This window comes from Erithacus rubecula (assembly GCF_903797595.1).
Source record: "Erithacus rubecula genome assembly, chromosome: 5".
NCBI lineage: Eukaryota > Metazoa > Chordata > Aves > Passeriformes > Muscicapidae > Erithacus > Erithacus rubecula.
This window is the reverse complement of record NC_136687.1, coordinates 15,921,485-15,943,487: the sequence shown is the minus strand read 5'-3', so window position 1 is coordinate 15,943,487 and position 22,003 is coordinate 15,921,485. Positions and strand designations below refer to the sequence as shown.

The following is a 22,003-nucleotide window of genomic DNA, read 5'->3' as shown; positions in this document are numbered from 1 at the left end:
TCCCCCTCCCCCCATCCTCCCTCCCTCCCTCCCCTCCCTCCCCTCCCTCCCCTCCCTCCCTCCCCCCCTCCCTCCCTCCCTCCCTCCCTCCCTCCCTTCCTGGAATCCTTCCTTCCTCTCATTTCTTTTTACTACAGGTACTTCCATATAACTTCTGTTCCTGCAGTGGTAGCTTCCAATCCAGAGCATTCATACTCCCCCAGAATTTTTGTGCAGAGTGACTTCACCATACAGGTGCAGCTCTCTGATAGGGAACCCTTTCAATGAAGATCTGTAAGTCTGAGGTAAGCTGTATTATTTGGAAGAAAAATAAAAATAAATAGAAAAAGAGCAGGTTTAAAATATGTTTGTCAAACACTGGTTACATCATGGATTCCAGCCAGATGATTCATTGTCTCCATTTTTGCTTCTGCAATTCCCACAACTGCACCAAATATCCAAAAACCACTTCATTCTAGTTTCATATACATAAAAGGGATTGTCTCTCTAAGGAATCCTTTTTGTTTCAATAAATCACACTAAAGCTTAATATTAGTAGTTATTGAAACACTTCTGAGTCCAGTTAAATCACAGAGCAAAAGAATTCGATGTCTTATCTATAAGAGATAGCTCTGAACTGAAGAGACTGTAGATATACTACACAGCTGTTGAGAAAAGATCTGACATCAGTCCAAGATCAAATTAGAGATAACATCATATCTGTATGGGGAAATAAAAGAAATACAAATCCTTGAAGGGCAGGTGTAAATTAGATAAGCCCAAATCCTATAAGACTAAGGGAACACAAGAGATATTCAAAGTTAAGAGCCAAAATTTAGGGTTTGTATACCAGGAAAGTGTAATATTATATGTTATAACCACATGTGAGACAACATTAGTTGAAAAGATTTGAGTTCAGTGTTTAGTCAAAGAGCTGATGTATTTAAAAAACAAAACCCAAAAGAAATTCAAGTGTAATACTAAATCAAACAAAAAATTTTAGGACCGTAAAAGTTATGAGTAGAGCAAAGTACTATTGTGAATCTTGTATCTGAAAATGAAACTGGGAAATCTGTCTTTTGTGGACAAATCAAAGCCAATGCTAGACATCACATGAATCATTGCAGGTATGCATGTAAATTTTAGCCCTAAATGTATACAACAGTGTTGTTTGTGGGTTTAGAAGCACCAAATTCATCAATAAATTTGAACATCAATAAATAGCAAACTAGAGAAGCCAGTAAGATAGAAGCCTGAAACTCAGAATAAAAATAAATCAGTTTTCTTATCCTCTAACAGATAGAAACCCTGGAAGGGTAGAAGAAAGACAAGAGTCCTGCTGTGAGCATGAGGCAGGCTCCATAGATATCTGATGAAGGTAAATGCTAGTACACTAATGAACCATTTGTGCCTGAAGGACTGATTTTGGAAAAGTTAAAACTGTTTATTATATTTAGCAGAATTCTATAAAGCCTGTAAGGATTCTGCTGACACCAAGCAGAGGATCTCAGCATCTTTATTCTATTCATGTCTTCATAAATCTACTGTTGAGACTAAAACAAATTACATACCTGAAAAAGATTTCATGAGATTTTTTTTTTGCAACTGGATGGGAGGATCAGTAGTACTTGTCTGTTTTTTGTTTAATCTGTTCATGACAACTTGCAGTGCTGGCAGCTGCAACGCACTAATTTTATGAAACCTGGGTCCATAAAAGTTTTCACATTTATGTGGAACATTTCATTCATTAAAACGATTTATTTTAGAACATTTCTATACTATTCAATTCAGGTCTAATCTTGGATTCTAAACAAGACATCAGTATGCTGGAAGTCCTTCTCCACTTGGTACCATACCACTAGAATACTTTTTCTGTACCTCGAGACTCTAGTAAGTGAAATGTTGAGTGATGTTGGACCAAGAACAAATCTTACAGGAAGTGTAATACTAATATGGCAATAAGCAATTGATATTTCCTCAAAAATACCCATCTTTTCTGGATCCTGTGAGTACCCTTATCCCTGGAAATAAGTAGAAGGACCACCTAAGAAGATGAAAAACTGTGGCCAGTCTTCTTGGCATATTGAATAAGTGGCTTTTCTATTACACTCAATAGGAGACTGCCTTTTTTAGCTGGTTTGCCTTTGAATACTCATATCTTTAAAGAATTCTATCTTCTTACACTGTAGAATCATAGAATTGTTTAGGTTGAAAAATACCTCTAAGGTCATCTAGTCAAACCATTAATCCAGTACTGCCAAGTCCACCACCATGTCATGTCCCTAAATATTACATGTATACATCTTCTAAATACCTCTAGGAATAGTCACTCTACCACTTCCCTGTGCAGCCTGTTCCAGTGCTTGAGAGCCCTTTTAGTGAAGAAATTTTTCCTAATATCTAGTCTAAACTTCCCATGGTGCAATTTGAGGCCATTTCCTCTTGCCCTTTTGCTTGATGCTTGGGAGTGTTCCTTATAACAAGGACGTTGAGATGCTTGAATGTGTCCAGGGGAGGGAAGAAGGCTGGTGAGGGGCTGGAACACAAAACCTGTGAGGAACAACTGAGGGAGCTGGGGTTTACCTGGAGAAAAGGAGACTCAGGGGTGACCACATCACTCTCTACAGCTCCCTGAAAGGTGTTTGTAGTCAGGTGGGGTTGGTCTATTTCTCCTGGCAGCAATCAACAGAACCAGAGGACACAGTCTTAAGCTGAACCAAGAGAAATATAGGCTGGATATTAGGAGAAAGTTTTTTATGGAAAGGGTGTTATAAGTATTGGAATGGTTTGCTGGGGAGGTGGTGGATTCGCTATCTCTGGGTGTGTTTATAAAAAGACTGGATGTGGCACTCAGTGCCATGGTCTAGTTGAGGTGTTGGGCAGGGTTGGACTCGATGATCTTGGAGGTCTCTTTCAACCTTGTGATTCTGTGTGTGATAATGTTCATTTCAGTTTGGTTCCACACTTTTCTCATTTTTGGCCCAAAAATCCTGCTGTACTTCTGTACTTATGCTTACTTTCTAAGTAAATGCTCCTTCTGTATATTTCATTTGAAATCTCACGTTCAAATTTATATTCCAGTCAAATTTATGTTTTAGTGTCCTTGCTAGCTTCCCTCTGTACTTGTGCTGTAATATTATGACTGAAGCATCTGCTGGATCTTCTTGAGCTTAATTCTCTGTATCACTAGTACCACACTAGCAACTTTCTTGAAATCTATTGGTTTTATTTGTGCTATCTCATCCCAAGCACTTTAAACTCTACCATTTCATGCTAATGCTTATCTCACTTCTCTGTTGATTGAAGCATTTGCAGAAAGTCTCCCATTATTTTCATATTTTTCCGTGTAGAAAATTGCCTCACAAATGCACTTGTGGACTTTCTGGGCAGGTAGTGTTCTGACATACCAGTTTTGCAATAGGTCCTTTGGTATTTAAATGATGTTTTACTTGCATTCTATGGTATAATAAAGATGAACCCTCTTTTTTTGTGGGGCCTGTATGAGTGATTAAGCTTGCAAGCAAAAACATTCTGAATTTTATTTTTGACATTTATTAAAAGCCAAGGATATTACTGAAGTCCTGACATACGTGATCCTTAAGTCCTTAAATTGCTAAAAATCAGTCTAATAAGATTAATGACTTACACCAGTATTGTAATTATTGGTGCTAATTTTCCTCAGACCTACTATTGACAAAGTATATGGACCAAATTAACCTCTGCAATCAGTTAGATTCTCTCACTCTGTTTCTCTGAAGGTGGATGTGAACCACGCTGTAATATATCTCATAAATGGGCATTTGTCAGAAAGAGTTTGCAATTTAAGCACTGGCTGACAGTTTTAGACTTAGAAAAATTGGAGTAAATCCATGGATTCAGTTTAAGTTTTTAAAGTAACAGCAATTGAGGCTCATAATTGTAGTATTGAATATACAGAGAAAAATAGAAACATATGTGCACACAAATAGAACAGTTGTTCTTGAAGTCTTAGATCTGCTAAAGCAGTTACCTTGAACAAAAATTAACAGCTATAGCTAGTAAGGCATTTTACAGCCTCTTTGTCCTTCACTTAGTCCTAACTAGAGACTGGGAGAAGATACCAACTGATGTTATAGCTCAGTGGAAGTAAAGATCAGGTAGAATAAACAGCAGAAAACTTTCTCTGATTTTGTCTCAGTACAGAGCATATCCACACAAACAAAAAATTGATCTGTTTATTTGTTTGTTTTTTTGGTTTTGAGTTTTTTTCCCAAATCAAAAATAATACAAGGAAGGATTCTAGGGCATTTCTTCAAAGGAAAAAAATCCTTACAGACTTCTTCCTAAATTATCTTTAAGAAAGCCTATCATCCAAAAGGAGGAAGTGCCTGTAGACATTTGAATTTTTTTTTTTTAAATCCTTTCCTAAACAGGTATGTGCTTAGGTGATACAATCACAAGTATCAGAATTTATGACACTCCTCCTGACCTGGTTAACCCATCATAATACACTGTTCAGTTACTTTTTTTATTTTTTCCCTCAGAGGGTCTAACAATAATAACAACAAGCTTAAAGGGGTTGATTTCTTCATATAAGGGTTATATGGGATTCCTGGGTTAGATTTCACCCAAATTAATTAAGAATTACTTTTAAAATGAAAACAGAACAGTAGGCACAATCTTTTTGCAGAGCTAGCAGCAATGAGCTACTTAACCATAACTATAATAACTGCTTCTAATGCAGCTGTGCTTCAGTCTGCCTTTAAACCGTTAATGCAAGAATATATACATTCACTTTTGGTGACAGTATGAGAAATGGAATACATAAACCTCCTTTCAGCAGAGAATTTCCACAAGGTTCTTAAGACTTCATCGGCTATTTTGTAAGTTCAAGTAGTTTGTGAACAGAAAAATCCTTTCAAAGCCATTTTCCTGAATTCAACCCAATTGTTTAATGCCAAATGTAGTCCTAATCAAGTTTATTTTTACCCCCTTTTTCATACCTGAAATCTAAAGAAAATAAGGACAACAGTAGAAAGAATTCATTATATACATATTAGTCCTCTGAAGCCAGGAAACAGGATTAATAATACCAAAAATACCCAGAAGAAAGTGTGTTTATAATCCCTGTACATTCTCATTAGCCACTTGAAACCAGTCTCTGGAAATCTCTAATTGGGGAAGAAATTCTATACAAAATCTTTGCCCCTGAATTGACTGAATCAGGGCTCTAGGGGAAAAACAACATGATTAGCTTTGGCAGTTAGACTCAGCTGAAAGCCTGACTAAGAAAACAGATTCCCTAAAAGACTATTGCTACTCTTGGCCTAACTCAGAGCACACCTCTAAGTGGAGTATGAATGTCCCTACAAAATTATGAATCTTTCCCAGAGTGATTTTGAGCCCAAGAAAAAAGGCTCAGAGGTTGAGTTTTGCCTTTCTGTTCCTATGAGGGTTGCAACAATCACAGTTACTTCTTAATAACTCTCTTATTTTAGCATAGACTTCAGCTATCTAAATCCTGAGGGGGGGTTTTCCTAGTTTTTTAGAAGAAACCTTTCCCTGCTTTTTCCCCCTCTAATATGCTAATCCTCATGGCTGGTTTTCTTGTAGTAATCTCTTCATCTGACAGACTGTAACTAGGGAATTTAGCAGGTGAAAACTGCACAGAATGAATTTGATTACACAGACAGACTTGGAAAAGATATCTCCATTCTCTAGCAACTCTCTGGTAAGTTCTGTAGTTAGCTTTTGTGCTCAGTCCAAGAAACCTGGGATGGTAGCTGAATGTCACTGAGCACACCTCTTGTGATGGCTGAAGCAACTGAAATCATCTAAATGGAACCAACCTAAGTCCAGGGAGTGCAGCACCAATCTTGTCCTCCTGTTGTATTCTGCTGTTCTGTTCTGCCTTCACTGTGATGGTAAAACACATGAGAAGCTGTGGAGGAAGAACTGGAGTGGAGATCTAGGATTGTGAAGGACAAAATTGAGTGAGTGCACCACAAGTTAGCAGTGCAAATGCTCCATATGGATTAATAATGGTGAAGTGGGATGTTTTCAAAGAATTCTGCTGAGATGAAAAAGTTGTGCAGAGTGGGTAAAGTCAGGATAAGGACAAAAACTGAAAAACATCATCTCTGAAGATGGCTGAGTAAAACCAGAGCTGGGACACAGAGCCAACTTAGTTAGTTTGTGCCTAAAACTGATGCCTGAAAAAGAAATAAAACATGAAGCTAAAGGCATACCAAAGGACCAGAGAATACTTTTATTAGCTCTCTTATAGTGTGAAAATAGGAATAGCTATATATTCTGGCCAAGCAAATGTATGCAAATGTATGTAAATGCCATGCAGATTGTATCTCCAGCTTTTTTGATGCCCAATGTAGTCAGGTCTATAATATGGTTATCCAGAGGAATCAGTGAATTCTTGCTGGCGAGGCAGAAGCGTTTGGGTATGGATGGAGATCAAGTAATTTTTCTTCCAATTGTACTTTAATGACTGAAGCAGAGTGGATAACTCTCTGAATTAGGCCATGTGCTAACTGGAAATTATCTGTAAAAAGGATCAGAGAAGCCATGTATCTGTGCATTGAAATAAAGGGATGGGTGTCTTCTACTAGGAATTCCAAACTATGAGACAGTTGCTCTAAATCACACTTTAATTTTGTGATTCACATAAGGAGTCACCAGGGATTTGGGGAAAATCTATTCAGAGTTGAATATCTGTATCTTGCAAAATTAGCTAATACATATATTACATTCATTTGAAATATTTTTTTTTACAAGAAGATATTATGTATCAGGCAGTGCAAACCATCATTCTGTACTCTACACTTGATTTCTATTTAATTATTTTATATTTCTGTTTAAGTATTATTACCTGAGTTTTCACACTGAGTATGGCTTTTTGATGAGTCCTGAAAAGACAACTGAATGCCAGCATCTGCCCTTCAACAGACAAAGAGGCTCAAAGACAGGAGAGGGAAGAAGATAACGGTGGCTACTGTTTGTGGAACACTCCCAAGCATTTTTTGCAAATAGTTGCTCAAATGAATGAGCTGTAATTAACTATTCACATCCTTTTTGTGTTTGCTTTCCACAAATGTTCCAGCATATTGGTTTATTGGCATGAATGATCAATGCAGTGATGACTTTGCATTTGTAATTATTATTATTTTTACTAGCAGGCAGATTCTGAGAGATATCCTCAACCAATTAGGAAAAACCACATGACTGATACATCCAATAGCAAAAGTCCCCTCTGAATTTCTAATATCACATACTTTGATTTAACTGCCATCCAATAACCTGCATATGAAAAATATTTATAGAAATTATTTAACAAAAAAATCAGATAATTGCATGTGAAAATTACAAATAGAAAATGAAGCAAAAGGCCCCTCAACACAAATGAATTATTATGCACCCAGTTATTTTGCTGATATATGACTTTCTCTAGTATTTCAGCTATATAATCATGTGTTATAAAAACTGCCCAGCAACTGGGTGACTCAAGGTAATTCAGTGACTGCATTTTACCACTACATCCAGAAAGTAAAGTGCAACCAACAGTTAAGTTCAGCCCTGATGGTATCAGGGAAGTCTGAATTAAGCTGTAACATGCTATTTCACCTTGACTGAATCTTCATCATCTTATCTTTATCTAACAGGTTCCCCACCAACTGGCAGAAAAAGTTGAGATGCTGGACTGAGAACCAGTGGTTCCATGTGTGAAACAAGCTTTGCGTTGGTGAATTTATAATAACTGAAAACATTCAGTTTTCTGTTCTACTTACAGAGTAGTGTCTCAGAGAGAAGGAACTGCAGTGCCCCATTTTGGAGGGTATGTTTTCCTAGCTAACAGCAGCAGACTGCAGTTTCCACTGGAGGTGCAGCACATCCCAGGAGCTAGTCCCATATCCCTGTACTAGTCCCATTTCAGACTACTCAACACCACACATCAAGGGAGTTTCAGCTGAATTCTGTAAGTGCTGGATTTTTTAATGCTTTAGTTTGACCCTCTCATTATCAGATCTGTAGCTGTCTCAGGAAGTTTTGTCACGTCTACCTTCTCTTTATTGTGGAACAGCAGTATTCTCCCAATTGTTAAGGTTGCACCTAGCTTTTAAAGTCCTATATTTGCCCTTGTTTAACTTTGGGTTAGAAATTGATTTGGCCTTAAAATTTCCATACTTTGAAGAAAAAGAAGGATAATTAATTTTCTTCAAACAGTGTATAATCAAACTATTTTTAATTTAGAGGTCAATTAAAAATTACCCTGATTGAAAATTTACTTATTTAATATTTTGCTACCTCTACTCAAAAGCTGCTTATTATAACCTCTTAAAACTTTTCCTACACTTAGATCCTTTTGATGACTCTCAGACTTCTTAATTAAAAATAAAACCCCCAAATTGCACTTTTGACAGTGCAGTATATTTTTCCTGCAGATTACCTTTGGCCATACTCTTGTGCTTTTATTTAAGCAGATATTTTTGTTTTTTGTTGGATTCAGTAGGAAAAAAAGGTATTGGTTCATTGGTTCATTCTGCAAGAACAAATATGTTTCTTGAGAAGAAATAGTAAGGTATTGTCACCATATGTGCAGCTCAAGAAAAAAAAAAAAAGGTCTAATTTTTAATGGTTATTTGTACAAGGAGAGTGTGGTGGGTTGACCTTCAGTGGATGCCACAGACCCCCCAGACTGCCTTATCCCCTACCCCTTCCCTGAGATAAGGCCATTTACTAAAGCAAAAGCAAAAGTTGAATGCATGTAAGCAAAGAGAAGAAAGCAATGTTTTTTCTCTTTTCCATCAATGAGTGATGTCAAGCCACTTCCTGGGAAGCAGGGCTTCAGCCCATGTAGTGGTTGCTCTGGAAGTCAAATACTGTAAATAATGAATGCCCCCCCTTTCCTCCTCCCTCTCTTAGCTTTTATACAGGAGCTGATGTCATTTGCAATGGAATATCCCTCTGGCTAATTTGGGCCAGCTGGCCTGGCTGCGTCCCCTCCCAGGATCTTGCCCAGCACTGACCTACTGGTGGGGGGAATGTTGACAGAGCACTGATGCTGTGCCTGCCCAGCACACTCAAAACTGTGCTGTGTTATCAACACCTTCCAGCTGCCAATGCACAGCACAGCAGTGTGAGAGCTGCTATGGGAAAAGAGCTCCATCTCAGCCAGAGGTGGAGCCCAGGTACAGTACAGAGAGCCAGGTACATCCCATAAAAATCAGTAAGGATTTTATTTAAAGCCAGGTTCTCTGCCTTATGTACCAACCCATGTCAGTAATGTGCTCCTGGAATGAACCTTTTGATGGTTCCCATTCATCAAACCTGCCCTGGGTCCTGTTCTGTCCTGGCTGAAACTAGTCCTAAGGAAGGACAACTGAGAAATGCAATGAGCCAGGTACTCAGTCCCTGCTGCTTCTTCTCATAGGTCTGCTCTAGTTCTATCACTCTACTTGCTTCCCTTGACATAGCAAATTACAGAACTTTTTGTGGAAGGTGAAAGCAGCTGCCATGAGACCAGCAGCACATGCAGAAGAAAGAGAACACAGGGAAGCTTCTCACCGTGGGGCCCAAGTTAGCAGTCAGAAAAAAGCAGGCAATTAACAAGGAAAGTTAAAGGCATATAAAAAGAATTTATTACTGATGGGATGGAGAAGGAATATTTTAACTAAATCAGGAACAAATGAAATCCTGCAAATGGCACAGATCCAGAACTTGACCAGGACTGCAAAATTGTCAATCACTATGCAGGAAAAATAGAAGTATTCATCATTAGCATGATGTATTCATCTCTTAAAGTGATTTAATTAAGTACTTTCTATTCTATTAGTAACTGGGAAGCATGTGAAACACAAATCATTAAGCATTTTAGAATCTACTGTGCTCCATAACTTGCACCCAGTAGTATTAAAGAATTGGTTTAGGAGCTCTCTGAATATTAATGTTGATTTTGAAAAAATCTTGATTTCTGGGGAAAATGTTCCACAGGATTAGTAAAGAGTCCAGCTGTTTTAAAAAGAGTGAAATGAGTTGATATGAGGAGCTAAAGGCTACTTAGTATCAGCTTCTCTTAAAATCATGTAAGGTCTTGAATGGGATACAATCAGTAAAAAAGTTCATATTTTAGTATAAATAATGCCAGTTATTGTGGTTTTATAGAAAATAGACCTTTTCAAGAAAGTGTGGTAACATTTTTTCATAAAATCAGCTAAATCTGGGTGATAAACTGTTGACATAATACACTTGGATATCTGTGATTAATTTTACCACATTTATGTTACATTACAAATTTTAAAAATAGCACTGTATAGACTCAGTACAGACCAGTGTAAGTAAATAATGAAATAGGTTAAAAATCTTCTAATGTGTAAAGCACAGCTAGGAATTGCAAGTGGGCTCCAATATGAAATTAAAGCATTTTTAACTGTTGCATAGAACTTCAGGAATCATCTGGAATTAATATTATATGATACCTTGTATTCTCCAGGAGTCTAGGATGATTATGAGGGAGGTGCTCAGAGAAACTTAAGGATATTGATGTCTGAAAATCTGTGAACACATTAGCCCTCCCTAGCTTAGCCTGGCTGAAATAAAGGCTCTTTCCATCAGCAGCAACCCCTGAAAATTCTGAGTACCTCTAGACCTGTTTACCACTCTCTTTATGAATCCACTTCAATTCTTGGCCCAAAAGATTTCCTCATTTTCACATTCTTACTGCAAATTATATGAGACAGTGTATCTTTTTGCCATTTTCCTCTTTCTAGTTGCTTTGCCTCTCCCTTTGTGTGCATGTTTTATAAGACATACATTCACTTTATCCTTCATTACAGTTTGTGAATTCGACATCCATTTTTCATGGTCAACAGCCCCAGTAACTTCCATCTTTTTTCATAAGAGCACTTTTTAATGCTCTTGATCATTCCCATTGTCCTTCACTGAACCCTCTCTAAATCAGCATTATTGTTTATAAGATGGAGTCACTGGTACTGCACACAGTATTTCAGATCAGACTATTGCATTGGCAGTTTAATCCTTTCTCTATTAGTTCTCATTCTTTATGCATCTTAATATGTTTGCTTATCTTGTACAGCTGCACATTAAGCAGAAGCCTTTACTGAAGTAATTTACAAGGATAACTAGGTCCTTTTCTAAAGCTGGTACACTAATTTAGAGCTCTGTGAGCTGTTGAGTAATTCATATTTTTTTCCACCTGGTATACCTTACTTTGCTTTTGTTGATAATTCATTTGTCAGAGTGAGTAGGTCACACCATTCTGTTTGTTTCAGAACTTGCACACAAACATCTCTGAACTTACACTGAACTATTTTTTATCCCTTGCAAATTTTGCTGCCTCACAGCAATTCCCACTTCCTAGATGATTAATAAATAAGTGGATGAGCAAGAACCTTGGGGCCCACTGCTGTTATCCTTTGACATGATGAAATTGACCATTTAATCCTGCCCTTCACCTCCGTTTCCTCCACCACTTCTTGATCCATCACTACTTAGCTTCCTTCAGAGCTTCTTGCAAAGAATTTTGTCAGTGGCCCAGAGAGGTTAGAATAAATTATGCCAGCTGCTCTTTATTAACATATTCAAGGAATTCTAGGAGATTAGCACAATATTTCCCTCTGCAGGAACTGCACTGATGGGCCCCTATGTGGTCATGGTCTCCCATGTGTTTTGGTACTTTGTTTTAAATTATTATTTCAACTAATTCATAGTGTTCACCCATTAAGGCTTCCTGGTGTATCATTCCTCAAAACACCCAAAGCCTCTTTGAATATATAAGTATTTAGAGACCATTTCCATATTCATTCTGGTGTTCTTCTGTGTATTTATCCATTACCTGCCAGTAGTGCTGTATCTTTAATGGTGGATTTTCCAAGTAATGTTTGATGGCAAAACTAAAACTGATGGGGCAAGCTGTAAGTACCTAAGAAAGTGGCTTTTGGGTAGACCAGCAGAGTAAAAGCAACTTGTAATAGAAAGTGCCATTGCCTATGAATATATTTTCTTACTCATCTCATTACTGCGAGTATTTGGTACCTGGGCCCAAACTTCAGAGAGAACAAAGAGCCTGAAACAGATTCATAAAGTAAATGAGGTTTAAAAAAAAGCACTTAAAGAGCTGAAATACAAAATACTTAGCAGGGCATTAAAGAAATTTAACCCACCCTCTATAATCAGATGAACAGGTGACTTCACTGTGCTCAACAAATAAGTAAAAGGAGAAGTGTTATTTCTGATCTTTAGGAATGGAGCACAAAATAGTATGCAAAGGTGCTGATTATGACTGGCAGCAAAAGGGATATAAAGAAGAGTTACAGCATGCTTTTTGAACCACAAGACTTATCAGGCTGTGAAATACTTTGATAATTGGTGGCATTTCACTCACTTGTAGTATTAAAGCCAAGAGCAAATTTCCTGGTAAAAGATATGTTGAGAAAGAAGTTAAAGGTTATACAGAAGTTACCAAGAAAAACTGTTTGCATGTAAATCTATTTGCTACCACAAATATTATTAGTTACTAATTACTGCATAAGGCACAGCTGATTGGTTCTGTCAGTGGGCTACACTCACACTGGCTTGCTTTTTCTCAACAGCTCAGCAACATCTTTTGGTTCCTTTAAATAGCTCAGCAAATCAGCAAGTGGAGCCTGTCTATGAAGCTTAACCTGATCTATGTCAAGGCATCAGGACTGGAGGAAGCTCCTGGGTATGCAGCTGGAAAGAGGAGAGGCTTTCAAGTGCTGAGAGGAGATAGTGGGACCAAGCACACTGCTCTGGAGGTGTGGTGCTTATGTTTGGTTTTCATTTGTGCATGTACTTTTTCAGCCACTTTTTATTGATTTAGGATATATTTAAAATACAGATTTGTTAACTTCTGTCCTGCCCACAAGTGGGCAAAATGCTGCAGCACTTTTTGACCATAATTCAAGTATGCATTGATGACATATTATTAGAGTGACAAAATGGCAAAGTAGGGATAGACTTAGTTTGTTCTCCCCTCCACTGCCCTAAACATTTGCTTAACTCCACACTCTTGCTGTTTAAACTGAAAACAATTAGCTTTCCTTTTTTATGAGAATACTTCTTTCAGAAAAAATCTCAAAGTTCATTCTCAGTGGGGGTCTAAGCTTCACAAGCTGTCAGTCCAAGATGATGGCAGCCATAGTATGTCAGCATGGGAAGATGCCAGGCAGTACTCCAGCGTTATGTTGCTCTCTTTGTCCTGGTCTGCCTCCAATTCAAATAGACATAATGAGAAGAGAAAAAGAGGAAATAAGTTCTTGTTGTCCATCAGAAATGCAAGTGAGACTGATGTCTTTCATGTGGATGCAGTGTGCTCAGATGATATTTTGGCACAGCCCTCAAGTTCTTGTCAGCTTTACTGTTGCAAATTATCACGTGAAACACCAGGACTCTGAACCTGATCCTTAACCTAGTATTTGCAGTAAAATAGAATACTAACGTAAACCCCAGATTTTCAGCTAGGTAGTGACTCTAAATCCCATTCTGCACATGAAGAGTAGGTTAACTTGTCCACTGCTTTAGACAAGTTAGACCAATATCCTTATTTGGATTAAGGTTTCCATTGAGAATCATAAAGTGTCTTAATACCTGCATTGCAGCTACACTCTCAAATTACTTGGCTCTCCAGTTCACTCTCAGGTCCTGGGCCACTGAATATCAACAAACACTGCTTGTGTGTGTTATTTTGCACTTGCATTACTCCTTGGGACTAATTCAATATTTTTTCTTCAAGATCTAATTTGGGTGAATTGTAAGAAAGCTTCCTTCAAGTGGCAGCTCACTGCAGGCCATGTAGACAAGTACTGGGTTTGCCTCACACCTTTTAACAAAATCTTGCAAATTTATCCATGCAGGCTATCCAAGGCAATAAATCTAATGCCTGAGAACAGAAACACTGGGTACATGCCAGAAACATCATTCTAGTGAGCTGTGACAGTTCTTAGGTTTAGGCAATTTTAAGTGAAAAGCAGAGATAAAAAAAGATGTATGAATTAAGGCCACCACTCCCAACTAAAAGGGTACAAGGGATCATTGGCTAATCATGCCCCTGTTCTAGAGGGAGCTAAATCAGAGAAATGGGAAATATACAGCCTGTGGCTGAGGGACACTGACCAAGGTGACTTTACCAAGGCAGGTGCAGTTTTTGACATGGTGCAACTTTCCTTGGATCATCATCTTTGAAACATGACCATCACACTTTCCAAACTCACAGGAAAGTGAGAACAGGAACACTGTGAAGTACTCCTGTAAAAGCAAGTAAGTCCACTAGTCAAAGGTGGAGTGAAATATGAAATATTTGTCCCTTTAGAGACAATCAGCTCCAATTTACTCAGTGAAATTTTGGAGCCTGGATATATTGTGAGAGTGCAGAAGGCCCATGGGTCAGGTTTGAATTCCCTAGCACAGTGTGATATTTGTGCTGGCACAGATGCAGCCAGCATTTGTGCACTGCTGCAGCCTGGGAAGCTGTTCAGGAGCACCTGCCCAAAGAGGAATGGCACACAGATAGGGACAAGGTGTGGCAGCAAGGCAGGAGTGTGCCACAGCAGAAGTGCTCTCCTAAACCCTGGGGGCTGGGATTGCCTGAGCTGGGCATGGAGTGAGAGCCAGGCTGGGGTGACAGAGGAGTTCTGCAAATGTGAGTGGTAAGGGTGTCACTCCTTTCCATGAAAATGCTTGGTGCCTAAATCTCAGCCCATGAAGAAAAGGGAGCTGTTATAGATGAGTTGCTCAGTGGAAACTAAATTAAACTACTCTGGAGATCGTAGGAGTGAAGGATTTCATTTCCTGGAAAAAACTGATTTAAAAATGCTTATCCTACTCTCTGTCTATCTATCATAGATAATTCCAGGTGCCTATCACTGTCACTACCAGCCCTGCATTGGAAATCTCTTTATATCAATTTATCTCACATGATATTATCAAAGGGTTCAACAAAAGCAGATTCTACGAGAAAAAAAAAACAAAAAAAACCCCTTTCAGCTCTGCAATTACCTCTGATTTTAGCCAGATTAAAATTATAGAGAAGAGTTGAATTTTAATTATCTTGAAATTCTGGCATAAAGGCCTAATTATGATGTTTTTGTTTTGAATGCATTTCACAAGCAGGTGATATAAATAAATTCCTGAACAGAGGGCTCTGTAGAGAAGTAGACAATGGGAGCTTTGGCACTCCAAGTGTTCTGTTCGAGTGAGGCTGCACAGATGGGTGATTTGTATTTTATTGTGGTCTCATTGGACACTTTTTGAATACATATAATATTAAAATATATTCCCTTAAGCAATAAGAAAAAGAAAATTCATAAGGGATATACAAAGAAAAACTTTCTTTCTGATCAAAATTCAGTAATTAAAAAAATTTCTAGTATTGGGTGTTTTGATAGATGCTACTGTCTTAATGTAGAAGCCAGATGAATATACACTTTGCTGAAAAGGAAATGTTTCTTGTTTTTCCTTATATATTTGCATTTAAACAGTACTCCTGTAATATGAGAAATTCTGCAAACTAAAATTTCATACATTGCAAGGAAAAGGAAGATAGAAAGGTCATGTGTCAAAGACAGACAAAGAAAAAAAGAGAGAGGTGAACTAATGAAGAAATTGGGAAGCAAAGGGGACACTAATAAAAGGGCACAGATATAGTAAAGTTTGAAGAAAATGAGAAAAAAATTCATATCTTCAATGTCACATACTTTCAATGTCACAAATTTAAATACATTGAAATGACATTGAAATGTTTTGATTATTTTTTCTATTCCTAAAAATATTGGAAAGGAGAGAGACGTGGAGAGAATGAAAGAGCTTATATTTCCTTTTATTCACTCTTTAAAGAAAATGAAATCTAAAACACTGGCATAGTGTAGCCAGACTCCTGGCACTGCAATACCTTGTTCATGATGCAAGAATGTTGTAGTTCATCCAGAGAATTATCTCAGGAGTCTCCACCTGCCTGGGATTAGACCCAGGCAAAGGCCTGCAATATGTTTGCTCACCTTTTGGCACTAGGAAACACAGAGGGCTGAAATACAACTTCTCAACACAAGCAAGTGTTTTCATTTCACATCACCCTCTTCAAAAGCATAATTTGCATGACATCAGCAAATCTGCCAGCATCCCAGTTGCCTTCCAGGTCTTTCTAGAAAGAGTCATCTCTGAAGTGCAGCAAAATGTTACAAAATGTTGTAAAGATCAATTTGGCTTTTGTCTGCACCAAAGAGCTGCACCACTGCACTGGTGGCAGGGGAAGCAGTTTAGAAATAAATGGGTCAAGCTTTAGTCAGCTGTTCACTGAAAAAAAACCCAACAGAAACCAGCAGGACATTTAAAAAGTCTCCTCCTGTTCTTTTATATCTAGAGGAGAATACAAACCTCCTAGAAGCAATAGCAGCCATTTCTTACGTGCTTCAGTGCAAAGTCAACCAGTTGGGTTTAAATGTCCTTTTTCTGCAAAGTGCATCAGTAACATGCATTAGGACCCTTCCCTCTGTGTGCTGTGAGCAGCAGCCTCTCCAGAGCACCAGGACAGGCAGCTGGGGCAAGGTGGCACTGCAGCCAACAAGTGAGAGCTCCTTGCCTGGTCCACAGCTGGCACCACCTGCCCTCACAGCTGAGTTGAAGCTGGACCCTTGAGCTGGAATACAGGACCTTTCATGCATTACCTGGCATCAAAACTAGGGTGCTGTTAATTGTTTTGGTATCCCCCTGTACCTATTCTACAATTTTTACCCCAGCCCTTGGCACAGTGGCCTCAGGATGCTATAGCTGTTCAGCCCCAGCTGTGTCCACAGCAGCTCATTACTGACCTAGAGGTTATTCCTCCTCCTCCTCCCTCCCTCTCAACTCAGCCCCCTCTCCCCATCACCTGACTCTGTTGCTCATTTAATGACTCCCCAGTGTGTTTCTGTGAAGATGAGTCAGATTGGTCCACACTATTTAAATAGCAAGGCTTGCTTATCTGACTTGCTCTAACCAAAATGGGTGAGGGAGAACACCATAAGAAGGGGATCCTAGGGGAAGTTTTTTCTCATAAAAAAGTTATAATGGACAAGCTGGCATCAGTAACAGCTTTCTCCTAAAAAATATTTAACAAAGTACAGCTCTGCTGACTCCTTACAGAGGTATCAGGTACAGACTGAAGAGCAAAAACCAGAAGAAATGGGAAGAATGAGATATTCTGCATTCCCTGAACCTGAATCGGACAGGCTGAAGTATACAGCCTGCTGATGGACAAGCTATGCCAAAGAGCATTTAGATACCTATAAACTGCCTCAAACACTTACATGAAATTGAGACATTGTACAGTGATTTAAAGGTTAGAGTGCAGGAAGGAGACTTTATATTCCTTTTTAAAATATAAAGAATAAAATTTTAAGAATATTTTTTGGACAGTGTAAAACCTTTTGAGAGGGGCTACCCACAAGTATTAGAAACTCAGGCTTTTGTATTTGTTTAAAAGATTAGCGTTTCTGGGTAGGAGAAGGAACTAGAGAAGCCCCAAGGTATAGTCATTCTTTCAATTTGTTTTCCCTCTGCTTCTGAAACAGCAAATTGGTTATAATATATTCACTTTTTCTAAAAGCAGAGACCAAGATGCAGCACAACAGAAGTATCACTAAAGCCTAAGGTTAGTTTAAGGTAATCCTAGAACTCTGACTAGCCATGGTGCTGTGTGTTTTGATGAGGAAAATGCACACTGGTCAGAACTGGCAGATTGGAGAGTATGTGTGTATATATTGGAGCCTACTTGACCTAAAACTTACATTGGTATCAAATACCTCAGTTAGAAATTCTACCCCACCCTCATATCTTGTTACTTTTAATTTGCCCCTCTCTATGGCACTTCAGTGCTGATTATCATAATTTAGTATTGCAATATACCTATGCATCTGAGGGATAATCCCATTCCAATTTTTGTATTGGGTATGTAGGCAAATATGTCTTAATACAGAAGACATGGAGGTGCTCAACTGTGACACTCTTAGCTCTATCCCAACCCCTCACTAATGAGGACATCTTGTTTTCTTCACACCCACCACACACAAGAAAAATAGCAAAAGACAGACTGAAAATCTTCTGTCTTCATAAATTTTGTACACTGTATTCCAATTCATTGATGCATGGCCATAGTTTGACCATGATCTCTCACCAAAACAGAAACAACATTTAAAAATTGCTCAAAGCAATCAAAACCATCAAAACGGAACTGTTCAAGAGAGACAAAGTACATCAAAAGTACATTCTGCCTCCACAGAATCCATTTTTCACCCTGGTTTACAACCACTTAGCTAGTCACCTGCCAATAGCCTCAGGAGAATTTAAGATGAATGCTCTTTTTTTTTCCAGAAAATCCATAGACTCAACAGTTTTTGATGTGGTAGTTTTGTCACAAAACCTTTCCATTTGCTGTAATCAATACAAGATCAAGGTTTCCCCTAAAATGTCCATGGATGTCATTTGTGGAGGCAATAAAGTTCAGCAACCAGGTTACTATTTTGTTTTTGCAAATGTGTTCTTGTTTCTCCTTTAGTTTGGAAAAGACAATTAAATACATCTGGCTCTGTTTTGGCTTCTCTTTAACCAAGGAGCATCTCTTTCCATGACTCAGTGGGACTTGACAAGAGGAGATTTAACCCTACAGTAGTGTCCCTGCTAGTCAAGGATCAAAAAAACTATATGGTGAAACTGTTTCAGACTCTAGCTTGCAATCACACTTCTGTTAAATGGAAGAAGATAGAGATACAGCTCAAATAAGAGCAAGAAGCAATCATAGTAATCAAGCCTACTTCACACATTATCTCAAATAACACTGCAAGACTGGTAATACTGTGAGAGAGTTAGCACAGACCATTTCCCAGTATGCTGGAATGAGTCATATAAAAAAATCACAGTTATAAAAAGCATTAACTTTTGAGCCCACAGATATTCCTCTGACATTCGTTTCATAACAGCAGATACCAACTAGGAATGTTTACTGTCATCATTTTGGATTTTGCAGTTTCTTTGTGTACAGTTTGAAAGGTAGTGGACACATAGATTATCATGAAACAGTTTTCAGACCAGTTCCAAGATCATGTAGAGCCAGATTATAACCTGTACACATGCCCTTGATGAGCCATCACTCACTTCCATCAAATGGAATACTCACACAAATGCTAACTTTTCACCAGTATCTGTAAGCTTCAAATTACTGCTCTATTTGCTTCACTGATGTAAAATACTTTAGATTTTCCCCCCTTTACACTTTATTTTTATAGTAAATGTATCAGAGTGCATCAGGTGAAAATATTCAGGAAAGCAGAATGTGGTTCAGTTTGGTTTTACAGGTTCCCTTTGGCTTTGCTAATTCACTCCAGAGCTGATCTGTGGCTGTCAAAGTTGGAGTGCCACAGTGACAACTTTTTAATGATCTGAGGCATACTGCCAAATAGCTCCTTTTTGATTTCCATCCAACACAAAAAAGCAGTATTAAATTTACCAACTCTTGTATCATGCTGCTGACATATCTAGAGGGTGATTAATTGTGCCACCAGAGTCTATGTAGAATTCTATTTTTGACAAAATGAGCTTTTAAAATCTATTTAATAACTATAATTATGAGTGAGGACAGAGACCCATAACTGTAAATGGGTTCTCCGTGTTTCTTATTTAAGCACCTGCCAACAACTGAAAGATGGAAAGGCAAAGAGCATTTTGTACCAGCAAGCAGAATGCAGCAACTTTTCAGGATAAATTCTATCTTCTGTGAGCAGTTTTGTCTAGTAAGAACCAATGAATCTATTAATCTGTTCTGCAAGACAATGGATAGCAATGACCTGTCAGCTTTATGAGATCCATCAACATCTTTTTGTATCTTTCTGCAGAAGGTCTATGGGCCTTCTGCAGACTCTGTATGACAGAGTAGCACCATTAACACTGTCATTGCTGTTGCTACTGAGCTGCCTTTCTCTGGGTAAGTCACATCACATTGGGTTAAAATTCAATGGATAGATTCTTCTCTTAGTGAGAGATTTTGACTTTGGGTTTTTTTGTGGTTTGCTTTTTCGTTTTGTTTTTGTTGTTGTGGTTGTTGTTTTTTAAAGCTATATTTGAAATGAAACCAGAAAAATAATTCTGAATTTGAATTTATATTGTTTCAAAAAATGAAAAATATAGAGGTATTTTTTTTCCTAACTTTACAGGGAAAAGCATATAGACCAAGAGACAACAGTGGCAGAGCTATTGGTATCTTGACACTGATACATTCCTTGTATTGCATACATATTGATTCAAAGAATGAGAAAAGAGAGGTATAAATTTATGGGGACATTTTGGATGAAATTTTGCATTCATTTATTAAGTGAAATTTTATAGAGTACTAAACCATTGACCCTATCACTTGGTCTTACAGATTTACAGCCTGAATTTAAGCCCACTGAAGTCAATAAGGGCCTTTACAACAGTAGACTTCAAATCAGGACCTTGTTGCCTGACTCTTCACTCACATTAAGCAATTTTATAGAAATATTACATCAGTGTAGAGCTGTGAAGAAAGCAAAGGTATTCCCAGCTTTCGGGGGTGGGGGGGGGGGGGGTAAAGCATATTTAGGAATTTAAAATGTACATAGCTGTGTGTATTTATGTTCCAGACTTTGCTTTGGTTCTAACAGAAAGAGCTCAAAAAGCAGGTAATGAAGGGAGGGTTAAAGGGCTATAGCAGAAGTAATAAAGAAGCTGCCTAATTACCCACAAGATTTAACATGGGGAAAATGCAAGCTAATATACCTAAGGGGGAAAAATGATCTGCAGCACAAATATTTAAGTAAAAGGGAAAATTCAGATAGTTTTAGGGTTAAAAAAGGTTTAAGTGACTAGATGAAATAAAGAAGCTCATCTTAAACAGCAAATTCTCCCACAAAAATGATAAGATATATATTTGAAGTTGTTCAATCTTTGAGCACTCATGATCACGCAGACACTATATAATGCATAAATATTCACACAGAGATGCTATATAATGTATAAATATTCCACAGATATTAGATTTAAGCAATCTCAATGTTTTTCTTCATATTATTAGTGAATATGTCAGTGAATGTAGTGCATGCTATTTTTAAATCACAAGGCCATCCAAACTGTAGTAATATAATTTTCAAGTACAGACATAACCTGTAGATGCAAGTCAAGTAGACAAATGCACAGTATATGTCAGCAAGAAGACAAATGCATCTGTACCTTTTATGAATTTTTTAAACTCTCAAAATGTATTTATTTATAAGTACTGGATTATAAAGTTTTGTCACAAAGTTGCTGGCATTTGAGAGACAAGTAACAAGACACAGTAATGTGGATGGACTGACCTGTGAAGAAAGAGCTATGTAGGTATGGTCATGGTGTTTTACTCCTTAGCTAATAGGATTTGCAAGCTGGTACAGGTGTGGTTTAAAGACATATGTTGAGGGGGAATTAAAACAGAAATTTCTTGTCACTTCTCCAGGAAGAAGGTAAAAAGGCATGCAGTATTATAATCACAAAGTAAGGATCTTTTGTGTACTGAGATACAGAAGTAAAGTGTAGAAAAGATGTGTTGATATTCCTACAATGTTTGGAGAACCTAGGTAGAAGAAAAGCATAGAAGATTTATTTTAGGTGGTAGACTCCACAGTTGTGCATGTTCACAAGATAAATCAGGCAAATGTTTGATCTCAGTATTAGACAATAATCCTGACAATGACCCTCAACAAGAAATGATAAAAAATTCAACAATTTGCCTTTAAACCTAAAGTGAGACTTGAACACAACTGTGTGATATAAGGATAAGGAAAACATGACAAACACCACATTGTATATCTCAGTCCAGAGTGTGGGACCACTGAGTAACTGATGTTTCCTGCCTCCATGTCAGATTTGTTCCATCTCCACTGACAAAGAGGCTTTACAAATGGCAATGGGTACCAGCCACAGGAAAGGAATTTTGATACAGGTTTGATGCACATATTTGCCTATACTGAGACACCAA

The 22,003-nt window shown here is 37.9% G+C and overlaps 1 long non-coding RNA gene across 1 annotated transcript in view; it reads left to right on the top strand.

The window, feature by feature from the left end:
• The window catches only part of LOC306802850, a 12,577-nt gene extending 6,886 nt beyond the window's left edge, over window positions 1-5,691 (top strand). The window contains exons 2-3 of the long non-coding RNA XR_013774493.1: window positions 1,279-1,357; window positions 5,572-5,691. This is a non-coding gene — a long non-coding RNA (uncharacterized lncRNA). The remainder of the gene's footprint in view (window positions 1-1,278; window positions 1,358-5,571) is intronic.
• Window positions 5,692-22,003: the final 16,312 nt, after the last annotated feature.